Raw genomic sequence first — 12732 nt, forward strand, 5'->3', positions numbered from 1 at the left:
TGTGTTGACCAAAAATTCATGTTTTAAAAATTTAATCGCGAAGTTCAAATATAAATGTTATTTGAAGGTGAGATCTTTTGCATCTAACTAGAATTATATAAGGTCATGAAGATAGGGTCCTGGGATGACATTAGTGGTTTTATTAAGTCAAGATGACTTAAGCCCGTGTCCTTGTTCTGTCCCACCATGTGTTGCCCTGTCATGTCAGGGTGCAGGATGAAGGCCTTCAATAGATGCTGCCAGTATGCTCATGACTTCCTTGCTCCCAGAACCAAGAGCTAAATAAACTGTTTTCTTTATAAATTACTCAATCTGTGCTGTGTACTTATAACAAGAGAAAATAGATTAAGGCCATCACGCACAAGATCAGAGTACATCTATGATACTTAATTTCTTGTAAGATTAAGCTATATTAAAGTAAATATAAAGATAATAAGTACTAGAAAAAGATACAGGGTATTTCTGAAGCACATAAAAGAAAAAAAGTGTAAAGGAGGAATTACTTGGCCAAAAGTATATTTATACATCCATCCATGGGGCTACATCCCAATTTTTGGATGTGCTAAGATCGATCTATAAAGAAAGTAAAAAAAATAATTTGCAGAAAATATTAGAAAGTCATATATCTGATAAGGTCATGATATTCAGAATACACAAAGAACTTTCATAACTCAAATATAGAAAGAGAACTGAGCAAAAAAATTGAAATTAAAATTGTAAATATGCTTGGGATTTAGCTCAGCTGCATAAGCAACTGCCTTGCAAGCGCTTGGTTGTGAGTTTGATCCCCCATACCAATATAAAAAAAAAAGAATTAAAATTGTAAATGGGCAAAGGATTTGAAAAAACCTTTTTCCAAAGAAGATTTAACAAAGCTGCCATATATATGGTCAATAATTATTAAACATTAGAGAAATGCAAATAAGATACTATTTCATATTTGTTATACTATTTACAGTAAAAATAACAAATGTTAAACACAGATACTGTATGACTCACAATTTAACTCTAAATTTTTATCATTAATAGAGTAAATACATGATCATTAATATTTCACAGACTTTTGAAAATTTTCCTCCATTTGATATTCTTATTTTATGTTTTTAAACTTCTTATCATTTGTACCTCACTTATTGACTATTATGTTGTTGTCTCATTCTTTTTTCTTGTAAGCTCAGATTCTCTTTATGGTCACGTAGAATTTGTCCATATTTTAATTTCTAGCATTTCCACTTGATTCTTTCTTAGAGTTTCCATCTCTCTGGTTACATTACCTTTTGCTCTTATATGTTTTACCCTTTTTCCATAAAAGTCTTTAGCATATTAACCACAGTTGATTTAAATGCCTAGTCCAATAATTGTAATATCTCTGTTACATTCAAGCCTGCTTCTGACATTTACAGTATCTTTTAAAGCCATATTTTCAGTATGCTTCATAATTGTTTGTTGAAAGCCAGACATGATTCTCTGGGTTAAAGCTGAGGTAATTACACCTTTTATTATGAGCTTTACTGTTTCTTAGAGTATTTTTGCTGCTTTCTCTAACTTTTAGTGTCAGAGACTAAAATTTCCACTGGTAACTTTCTTATTCTCTTCTTGTTAGCTTTATAACTGCCTAGAGAATATTTTTAATGAGGCCTAAGATATGCACTTAAAGTTATATTCCACTATTAATGTACAGGAGCCCAACTGATCTGGTGTAAGGTGTCAAGGAGGAGAAGAATTTGTAGCACTATAAGTTAATTTTAGTCAGTGAATGTACCCACATCTTGGGACTGTGGCTTTCAGAAACGCTCTTTTCCTCCTTCCTTTCTCCATTTTAGTTGAGAGAGAATGGCTGTAGAATGTTGAAGCTGGACACTTCCCTTCCCTAGAGGAGGGCTGGAGAAGGCAACTTTTGAGTGTTTTCCTTTCCCTAGATCATTAGGTGGCAATAATAGATTGCTAGGCTTTGATGAAATACTTTCTTTTCAGGGCAGTCCATGTAAAGAACATAATACACTGGGCATATTCACAATAGCTATTTTTGTTGCGCTCTGGTACTAGTTCTTAGAGAATTTAGAAATGGGTTTCTGTTTCACCAAGTTGGGATTCTCTAGATCCACCTGCTTGTCTCTCCAGGTGTGAGAACAGTGATTTGCTCTGTAACCTTTGTATTCTAATACACCTAAGAAAAATTGGTAATTTTCAGTTTGTTCAAAATTTTTCTCACGTGAATAGAAATGATGACGTCCAAGCTACCACATGTTGGACTTTGGAAATTGGAAATGTGTGCTAGGTATCTTCTGAAGAAAAGGAAAACTGTATAAATGTAGACAAGTGTTTGCCTAGGCCTAGGGGAGTTGAATTCAAAGACATAAAATAACAGCTAATGGGAAAGGGTTTCTTTTGGTAATAGTGATAATGTAGTGAAAATAGAATAAGTTAATTGTTCAACTCCTCGAACACACTGAAGTCATTCAGTTGTAAGTTTTAAACTATTAAATGTTATGGTGTGTGAATTATATTAAGACAGAAAATTTTAAAGTATAAGGACAAATCTACTGATTTCCTGGAGATGAAGTAGAATAAGGATTTACTGCAAAGAGAAAAAGTGATGAATGAGCTATAAATATTCTGAGACTATTTTCTTGGAAATATTTTAACTGTGGTTATGGTTCCATGGGTAGGTACATTTGTCAAAATTCATTTAGTTGAACTATTAAAATGGGTTCAATTTATTGGACATATATTATATTCTCCTAACTATTATTTTTTAAAAGTGATATTAGTAGCAAGAAAAAATTACATATGTTGTCAGAGATATAAATTTATACCAATATTTCCTGACATATTTATTCAGCAATCTTGTGCAGAATGGTTTTTCCCTTTAAAAATAGGGACAAAGTTTTGTTCTGAGGATTAAGCAAAATACAATTTTAAAATGTCTTATTTATTTAATGTCAAATACATAGGAACTGTAAACTGTATTTTTTTTCCTTAAGAGATCTTTGTTAAAATTTCAGGAAAGTTTACTTTTTTTTTTGTACCATGGATAAAACTTAGGGCCTCATGGTAGGAAAGCAGGCACTTAGGCCACTGAGCTAAAACCCCAGCCCCAGACAGTTTACTTTTTACCAGAATCCAAGCAATTAAAAAAATAAGATCTTTAATTAAAACTTCTAATTTAAAATGAATTGCTTTAATGTTTTAATGGCTGAAAATTGCATGGGATTTTTTCTCTTACCACCATAAGTCCAATATTCTTCAGAAAATATAAAATCAAATTATTGTAACTATGTAATGCCTTGAACATGACTTTATAATGAGATTCTTATAAGGAAGTTTTGCTATTTTCCATATATGGCGGTTAATGAGTTTCTTAGTGAAAAATTCACACTGACCCATCACAGCTAAGTTTGAATAGCACCAATCCAAATTGTTACATTGAGGGATCTAGAAAGGTTCCAGTCTTTTGGATAAAGAAACTAATGAGAGATGTCTTGTCTAGTACATTTATAGGTACTACATTATAATGTAGTACCTCATGATCAGTTGCCTGTAAACACTATAAGGAATACTGCAAGATACTCATGTCTTTGTACCTTGTAAATTGATGCAAAATTTCTGAGATCTAAAAATGAAAAATCAGTATCACCACGACAAGTAATATCATCTGCTACTATGATTCTTAGATTTTATTAAAGCAATTTTAAGCATTTTTGTGCTAGGAACTAGGAAACCTTTGGGCTCTCTCCTTAAAGATACCTAGGAAGGCTTAAAATTTTGCTCAGGGTTATGGAATTTATGGAACTAATTTGTGATCTACCTACTTAAGAAGTTACAAAGACATTTGAGGGTCATATTCTCCAAACACTGTCTTTATTTGGACAGAGCTTCTACTCTGCATTCTTAATTCTACTAGCGTATTGATATGTAATCACCTAAATACAAACAGAGATTTTTATTCTGTATTTCTTCTGGGGGCTAATTTTTTGTTTCAGCTGACTGCATGCCGAAAATTACTGCGCTTACGTTTGAAATTTTATATTGTAAACAGATGCTTTAATTTTTGTAATGTCATAAATTTTCACTGAGTAGAGATTTCTTACATTGCTTTAGATTTTTGTTTTTGTTTGTTTTTAATTGGGAGTTCAAATAAATGTTTCCATGGAATCCAGCGAGTTAAGACAGTGTTCCATTGAAATTCCTTCCATAAGTATAGGAATGTTATGACAGACTTTCAAAGAATTTCAAAACTAGCCTCCCAGAGATTTAAATTAGTTAACTCATTCAAAATATTTTCTGTTAAATAACTCACTTGTTCAATCTAAACAGCTTAACATATTCTTGGCATTCTGCTAGATGCTGGAATACAGTGGTACACACATTGCACCCCTATTTTGATGGTGAAAGAAATCTCAGGATGCTTTAAAAAGTGCATGCCACAACTGAGGGAAAAGTGACTGCTTACATGATGTTTAATCTAAAATATATAATAACCAAGTTATGTTTAATCTGAGATATACAATAACCAAGTTATGGGAATAACTCAGCTGTCTGTTTACCGAGGACTGGAGGAGCTTGCCATGGCTAGCTTCCCTGATATGATCATTATCATCAGAGTTTGGGACCTTGTCACTAAGAGTGGCTGCAGTTCACTTTTGTTCCTTAAGTTGAGTATTGCTTCCTGGCTCCAGAGGGGAAGAGGTGTGCTGTTTAATCTCCAGAAGCTTGTCAGGCTGGATTCCTGATGTGAACTTGGTTGTTCTCATCATCACAAGAGCTCAGGACCTCATTGTCATTAAGGATGGCTATGGTACTTTTTCGAGGTAACCCTGGTCCTTATTTTGAGCATTGCTTCTTGGCTCCATGATAGAACCCTCACCCTACTGACACAGATTCTTCACTTGGCCTGGTATAGGCTTTCTAGCTTCTGCCACTGACCTTTGGGCTTTCCCAGCACAGATCCAAAAAACAGACTTAGCATGAGTCATTGTTGTGGGGTCGAGGCCTCCCGTTGGACTCACTGTCATGGGTCATGGGAAACACTGTCATGGGTTCTAGGTCTTCACCTTGACTCATATAGGACATTGCTGTGAGATCCTAGTCCCTAGGCTAGATTTTCTAGGTCTTTATTATTATGGACAGATTCCCTGTGCTTTCTTGTATTTAACTCTGGGTGATCATTATAAATCATACTGTAAATTCTGTGTCCTGTATGTAATTGTTCTTCTTGCAACCCCTGATTGCAACAATGAGGTTACCTAAGAAGTCAAACTAATGGAGGCAGAGAGTAGAATGGTGGTTATCAGGGGCTGGAGTGAGGAAGGGGAAAAATGGAAAGCTTTTGGTTATTTAGTGTAAAGCATCAATTATACAAGGCAACATAATGCATATATTTAATAATATTGTATTATACACTTAAAATTTATTATGAGGTTAGGTCTCATTAAATGTTTTTATAATTTTTTTAGAAAAGAAAGAAAAAAGACAAAATAAAATTTTTAGATGCGATGGCTATGTCTATTATCTTTATTGTGATTTCATGGATGATTGCATTTGTCTAAGCTCATCAAATTATGCATGTTAAATAAGTATGCTCTATGTGTTTTAATTATACATCAATAAAGATGTTAAAGTGATTAGCATATTGCTATAACCAAGAAGAAACTGATATAATATATAAGGCAAATTAACATAATGTCAGCTAAACACTTTTTTAAATTGCTTTTTTGAGTTCATGGCTATGTTCAAGAATATAAATTATTAATTACATTTGTAATCTACAAACAGAGAAGATTGATGATCTTTGTGAGAAGTTTGTTTCTTTCAAATATTTGTGAGTTCAGGAGTCCTGATCAAGAGGAGTAGTATGTGTTTGACAATTAGTGTGAAGTGTGTGTGCAGTACACTGAAAAACTAACAAGTAGTTTTTTCTGGAGTAGTTCCTTACTTTGACCAGAAAAATGAAAGTTTCTCGGGATACAAATGTAGGAAAAGGAGTTTAAGCAACTACAAACTCTTAAATTTGGTTTAATGCTGTAATTTTTTCAAAGGTTCTACTCCAGCTTCAGACATTATCTAAACTCAGTATTGAGGGGAGTCTTGGAATCTCTTCTGACACACAGGTAATTATTATCAGGATTCTATCTTTGCCATCAGGATATTTGCTTGTGGTTAGATAGCTGGAAAAAGATTGTCCTTCGACAACTGTCTTGCTTTATGAAATATTTACCAAGTAGCTCTTCCCAGAACTATGGGTTAACATATAGAATCTAAGAAAGTCGATCTCATAGAAACAGAGAACAGGAAGGTGGTGGGGAAGAATTCCAAGGAAGAGGGAGGTGAGTTGGTGAGAAAGAGTGCAAAGTTTCAGGTAATCTGTAGAAAAATGTTTTATGATCTATTGTACTATAAGGTGATCAGTTAGTAATAATGTATTGTATACTTCAAAATTGCTATAAGAATATCAAGTGTATGTGTGGGAGAGGAGAATGGTGTGCCAGAGATTCAATTCAGGTCCTCTAGTGTGCTAGGCAAATACTCTACTATTGAACTTCAACCCGAGGCCCAAGAATGAATTATTTAATGTTTTGACATGCCAAAAAATGATAAGTTGTTGGTGGGTGATGGCTATGTTAATTAGATTGATCAATTGTTCTACAATATATGCATAAATCTAAACATTACATTGTACCCTCTAAAATATACACAATTATTATTTTGTCAAATAAAATTAGTTTTTTTAATAAAAAAGTTATACAAACTCTAAGAGAACACATTATAGATACATATAATATGGCAGAATTATGTTTAGAAAATTGATGCCAGGTCAAATATTTAAGAAACATTTACTTAAGTCTTTTGAGGCAGACACAGAAGAAGTTTGTTAAAATTAGAAAAAATTTTATTTGCCCTAAGATATTGAAGAGAATGAACTACAAGCCCAGTGAGAGGTTAGTCTGCAAATGAAGGAAGTTTAAATCCTAGAATAGAGTTTTCACAGATTGGTCATCCTGGGTTCAACCCAATATTTCTCAAGTGTGCCATGCAAGCTAAATGCATTCTGATGCTAAGATGCAAAATTGATGTTTTATCAGGAAAATTTATCAAATTTTTTTTAAAATTTCTAACTTTTTGTTTTTATGCAGTTTGCCTAACCTATAGGTACCCTCTATTATATATGTGCACTGTGCTCAAGTTTGAAGTGGCATCTGCTTTGTTATTAAGCTAACTAGGTTTGTTGTAATTAAAATATAATCTTTCATTTTTTTCGAGTTCTGTGACTTTGGGGGCACTCTCATCTAAGCAATTTTGAGGACTATTGATTTGACATTGTAGTAGTCTTAATCTCTGACTCTTGAAAGTATGTAAAAGAGGATTTTAGGTATATGGAAAGACGTTTTGTAAACCTCATATTTTTGCCCAGGGTAGCTGTTTTCAACTTAAACAGATAAAAGTTGATTTGGACATGTTTTAATCTCCAAACAGCAGATGTAAATTCTTTCCCGTGTACAATTTATGAGGCATATTTTTTATCTTCTTAATAAGTATTTCAAGTTGTCACAATATGTAAAATCCAACTGAGGAGCATGCCTGGCGTTCTAAGTCTGGTTATCTCTTTCCCGTCTGGACACTCAATAGCTTCCTTGCAGAGCAGACTTGTCATGCCTTCTTATACCAGAATCTAAGAGTTCACAGGTTCCAAGGAAGAAAACAGTAAACTGTATCACAATGTAGGTTCACATTCCCTCTATTACTGAATAATGTTTATATTTCTTCTATTAAACATCTCAAGATCATGTCTTTGACTTGTGAGGCATGACAGTGTCTGGTACAGAGTAAACTGAAGAGTCTGAGTCAGTATGATTCATCTTTAAGTAGAAGGACATCAGAAGACTGGTTAAAACCAGTAACACTGACACACTGTGATTTAATTCTCCTTCCTACTTCTAATGGCTGTGTGTCCTTTATCTGGTTACTGAAACATAGTAAGCCTAAAATAGTTCACTTTCTGTCTCAGTGGTTCCATTTTCTGCGTTTCTAAGGCTGATTTATCTTCTAGATGACTGATGTTTTCTTTCTTCAGATATGTTGCCAAAGTCAGTTAAAATTCCAAAATAACATTTCAGACGTACTGTGGCTCTTGGGGTGATTCTGCACATATCTTTCCTGAGTCATTGTGTGTTGGTGTTTATAATTGCTACTCATTTCTACAGTAACTTCTTGGTAGCTTCGTATTTTTATAACCATCCAAGGCAAGTTGAGTCTCCTAAACAGGAAGAGCCAGAACTAGACAGACGGATTGGTCTGCTTTGTGATTTCAGATAGTTGCTAACTCTTCAAGTACAATTTTGTATGACCCTTGGAGCTGGGCAAGACAGGCATCACAGTCTGACCCTGCCAGTACATGGCATTGCCCTTTTGTTCCCGTGAAGTCAATCTTTGCTCCAGAGGGAGACTATTTTAATTAATTGTGCTAATATCTAAGAGACACTATCTGCTATACTAGTAATCAAGATATATTGTTTCTTTTGTATCTCCATTATTTTTTGGCCATGTAATTCTCTTTGAAAAAGAAAGTAATTAGGTTTCCTAACAATGATTTATTCTTTACAAATATATTCTGCTTCTTGTTTCTGATTCTATTATTTCTTTTACTTTTTTTGGAGGAACAAAATATACATTGTTCATTTAAAAAATAGAAAAGAGTATAAGAGTCATATCTTCATAAAGTCATCAGTGGCATTATGATCTAAGTTAGGATATGAGTTATGTTTCTTGAATAATATAAAAATAATAATTTTTACCTCTGCGAGACTGTATAAGAGAGTAAAACCCTTTGCAGTTACACAGCTCTGGGCTGAGTAACAAGTTTGTCACTTTGCTGCTTGTGACCTTTCTAAATGATTTAAGCATTCAGAATTTTTTCCCTCTTCCATACAAGATCAGTGTGCTATGAGTATTACATAGGACAGCATCTATAACAGACCTGGCACGATGCCTAGAGAACTGAAGGAACTTAGTATAATTTTTTCACTCTCATCATCTTCTCCCCATGACTTCCTCCTTATCCTCCCCCAAGGAAATAACCCTGAAAATATGATGATCTATGATATGACATTTGTCACACATTTGTCCAATCTTAGTGGCTAGAATTTGGTCTGGTCCTCAGCACATTATAAATATCACAGTTTTGCTCTAATATCATTGGTTTTATTTTCTCAGTTTGAGTAGTCTTAGAGAAATTATGAGAAAAAAGAGTTCTTAGGTGATGATAATTAAAAGCCCATCATGCATACTGAAAAAAAAAAACATACTGAAGAAAAAGCACACTTTTGTTCTGGGCTGTCTTCTTGCAGTAGCACTAGTCAGAAGACTGGAGCTCATTTGCAGGACCTGTATCATCTATAGTATAAACAATGCAAGTTCCAGGCCTTGAGAGAGTCACTCCCTGAGAGTGCTTGTTCTTCTATACAGTGATGGTTTGAGTTAGATAGCCTGTAAAACACCATGTATCTAAAAGTATCTTGAGAGTCAGGGGAAGGTCAATTTGCTTACCAAGAGTTTCATTCTTCTTAACTTTTGAGACAGGATCTCACTATGCAGTCCCGGCTTGCTTTGACATTGCTGTTAAGTCAGAATGGCCTTAAACTTTCCATAGTCCTACCTGTACCCCTCACCAAATGCTATGATTACAGGCATATGACACGCCATATAAAAAAAGTACTTCATGCCATACAAAAAGCACTTTTATTGGACCTTTTTCATTGTATATAGTCTAAAGGACTGTTTAGTGTAAAAGTAAATCTCCATTTATATAAACTATGAAAGCAGATGTAAAGTTTGAATTTGTCTAGCTGAGAATGTTTAACTGTTTTGATTTTACTTCCTATTTGTTTTGATGCTTTGACCTTTGAATTAAACTGTGATTTTTCTAAAAGTTCATTTTGTCTTTAAAGTCCCATCACTACTGTTCTCAGAAGTAAATAAAGTAATTCCCTCTAGAAGTTTGCCTCTCCTGAACTTAATTATGAAACAGCTAATATTGTATGCAAAGTAAAAACCTGGGCACTTCAGAAAATGAGAGTAAAAGAGTAAATTAAAGTAATAATAAAGCAAAATATTACACAAGAGACATTCTAAGATGAAATGATTTACTTTAGAATTGCCCACTCTCTATAGAGACAGAATTTATTATTAATGCAACTGATTATAAAGGATTATGATCATTCGTATAGTCTCTGCTTTTTCATTTGATTAGAAGTGGATCATGTTTCTGGTGGCTTTTTATTGCAGCTGTGACTTAGCATGATGTTTAACCAAAGTACATTTCTCAATTAGTATATGTTGGATTAAATATTAGCATTTTTAAATTTTTTTTGAGATATTAGGATTTTGTGAGGCATTTAAAATTTATATACTTCTAAAAGTCTAGAACAATGGAGTTACATCTACCCCATCCCAATTATCTTATATATTCAGCATAGAAGACTTAGAAGGAATAAATCACTCATCCAAAGTCAATAAAAATTTAGTGGCAGAGCCAGAATTCAGTGGAATATAGGTATTTAACTCTCAAATCACTGCTTTCTTTAGTATGTCAGACTGCCTCCGTAACATGACATTTTCAATTTCAAAACCTGACTTTTCAGTTACTGGGAAAATAATATATAATATCGTATACTAATAAGTTGGAAGAAGAAAATGTAATTTGGTAATCAAAGGAAAACTAATGGCAAATTTTTCTTTTGATTGTGTTGAGCGTTGTGGCACAATTATTCTACTCCAGTATTCTCCATCCCCATCCTTAGTTTATATTCTGCTAGAAACCTCATTAATGAACATTGCCACTCAGATAATTATCACAAATAGAACCAGACCTTTTCTTATTTAAATTAAGTCTGTGTGGGAGAGTTTATTTGAGGGTTTATTTTTGTGTGATCTCATAATATTTGGAATTACTGCAACATAATATGGAATTTACCCCCTGAATATTGGGTGACAGGGCTCTAAAAATACTGAAAAAGATTTTAAATTATTCACTAACACATCCATTTCCATCTTTAGCAAGTGCTTAGTCTATTACTGTTCTGGTTTTAGATTTGCTGTTAAAATAAATGATCAGAATTTTACAGGACAAATACAGATCAGATTCATTTTTCATTCAGATTGGATATATGTGATGAAAAATGGCTCAGACTTGTTGAGATGACTCACAAATATTAGGGATACAACTACAATTAATAGGTAGAGGAGGCAGAATTAATGTTTGAAATTATTTGAATTCCACAATCATTATTAGTTTGCTATTATCATTATGTGAATAGTTTGGCTAATTAATGAAAGAAATATAGACTGATTACCACATCAGTCAATTGGATCAGTACTAGAAATATAAATATGGATATAATTACGTTTAATATACCCAGTAACTTAAGATACGATGGAAACATTGAGACTGTTGTATATGTTCTATATTTTCATAATCCAGTTATAATATTTACAGTATATAGTAAGTTACTATAACACTAAATACTCCAAAAATGTAGTGGTTTTTATCAAGGGGCTAGTTTTTTCTCTATATCTTGTAGGAGGAGATCCAGTCTTCTCTACCAGAATCCTTTGCGCCAGGAGTTCATTCAGGGATCCACTTACTCCTATTGAGTTGCTTAAAGTTCCATTCAGTTATGGTTGCAGCAGAAAATCTAGGACTGGAGTTAAATGTAGTCATTTCTATCAGGTCTAGATGTGGCTCTTTGGGATCTGGAGTCAACCCAACACAAGTTACAAGCTTCTACTGCTCCCAGTATGTGATGGTGAAGCAAGCACAGTATCAGTGCAATAAAACAACACCCACTTCAAAACGCAGAAAGTGGAAGTCATGCAATGGTTTTGGTCCGTAGTGAATATTCATTTCTCTTGGAAAGAAATTGTGAATACCCCCATATTGCGTGTGGTTTACTCAATTTCCAACTGCTTCCTTAAAGCGTTGACTTAGTGTGTTTGAGACATTCTTCCTTGTCCACTGTCTACATCAGAAAGGGAGAGGGAGTTTTTGCTTCTTGGTGCACCTTTAGGGTATAAAATATTTTTATTTAGGTCAAACATGATAGGTCCTTCTATACCAACTTGTGATTGCTATATCAGTAAGGTGTTTTTTTTTTAACTTTAAGAGGATTTTTGCCTATTTGCATCTAATTAGTTCCAAGTAATCACAAAGACATTTTTTGGAAAAATGTCTACATAATCCAAACACTCATTCTTTTTATTTATTGTCTTCTATTTTCAACTCATCTGCTTCTCTTAATATCACTGCCTTAATGCTCTCTTAAACTATTGATCTTTATCAGTAGGCTAAATTTGAGGGTAAAGTTGATATGTTCTTTGGGATACAGAAATAGCTTTCTCATCCCCTAAAGTCCCACATCCCTGGAATTTTAATCCATTGCATTGTTCATGACATGAAGAAGTACTTTCCATTAGCTGAGCTTTATTCCTTTACATTTCTGTTTGGAAATGGCCCATTTCTTAGCTAACTTTATCTGATACATGTTGTAACATTTTGGTAAAAGTTGTAAGTGGCAGCTAATAGCACAAAAATCTGTACTTGATAGTAATGTGGCTTATTTCCAAATAGGTACAATTATCAAAATGGTATTTCAAAAGGCATCACTTTCTAGCTTACAGTGTTGTCATATCTATCCATCACCTAATATGCTAAAGTTATACCAATCATTATATTTTTAT

This window comes from Cavia porcellus, unplaced genomic scaffold, assembly GCF_034190915.1.
Source record: "Cavia porcellus strain 051 isolate PalLab524CR breed Dunkin Hartley unplaced genomic scaffold, mCavPor4.1 scaffold_9, whole genome shotgun sequence".
NCBI lineage: Eukaryota > Metazoa > Chordata > Mammalia > Rodentia > Caviidae > Cavia > Cavia porcellus.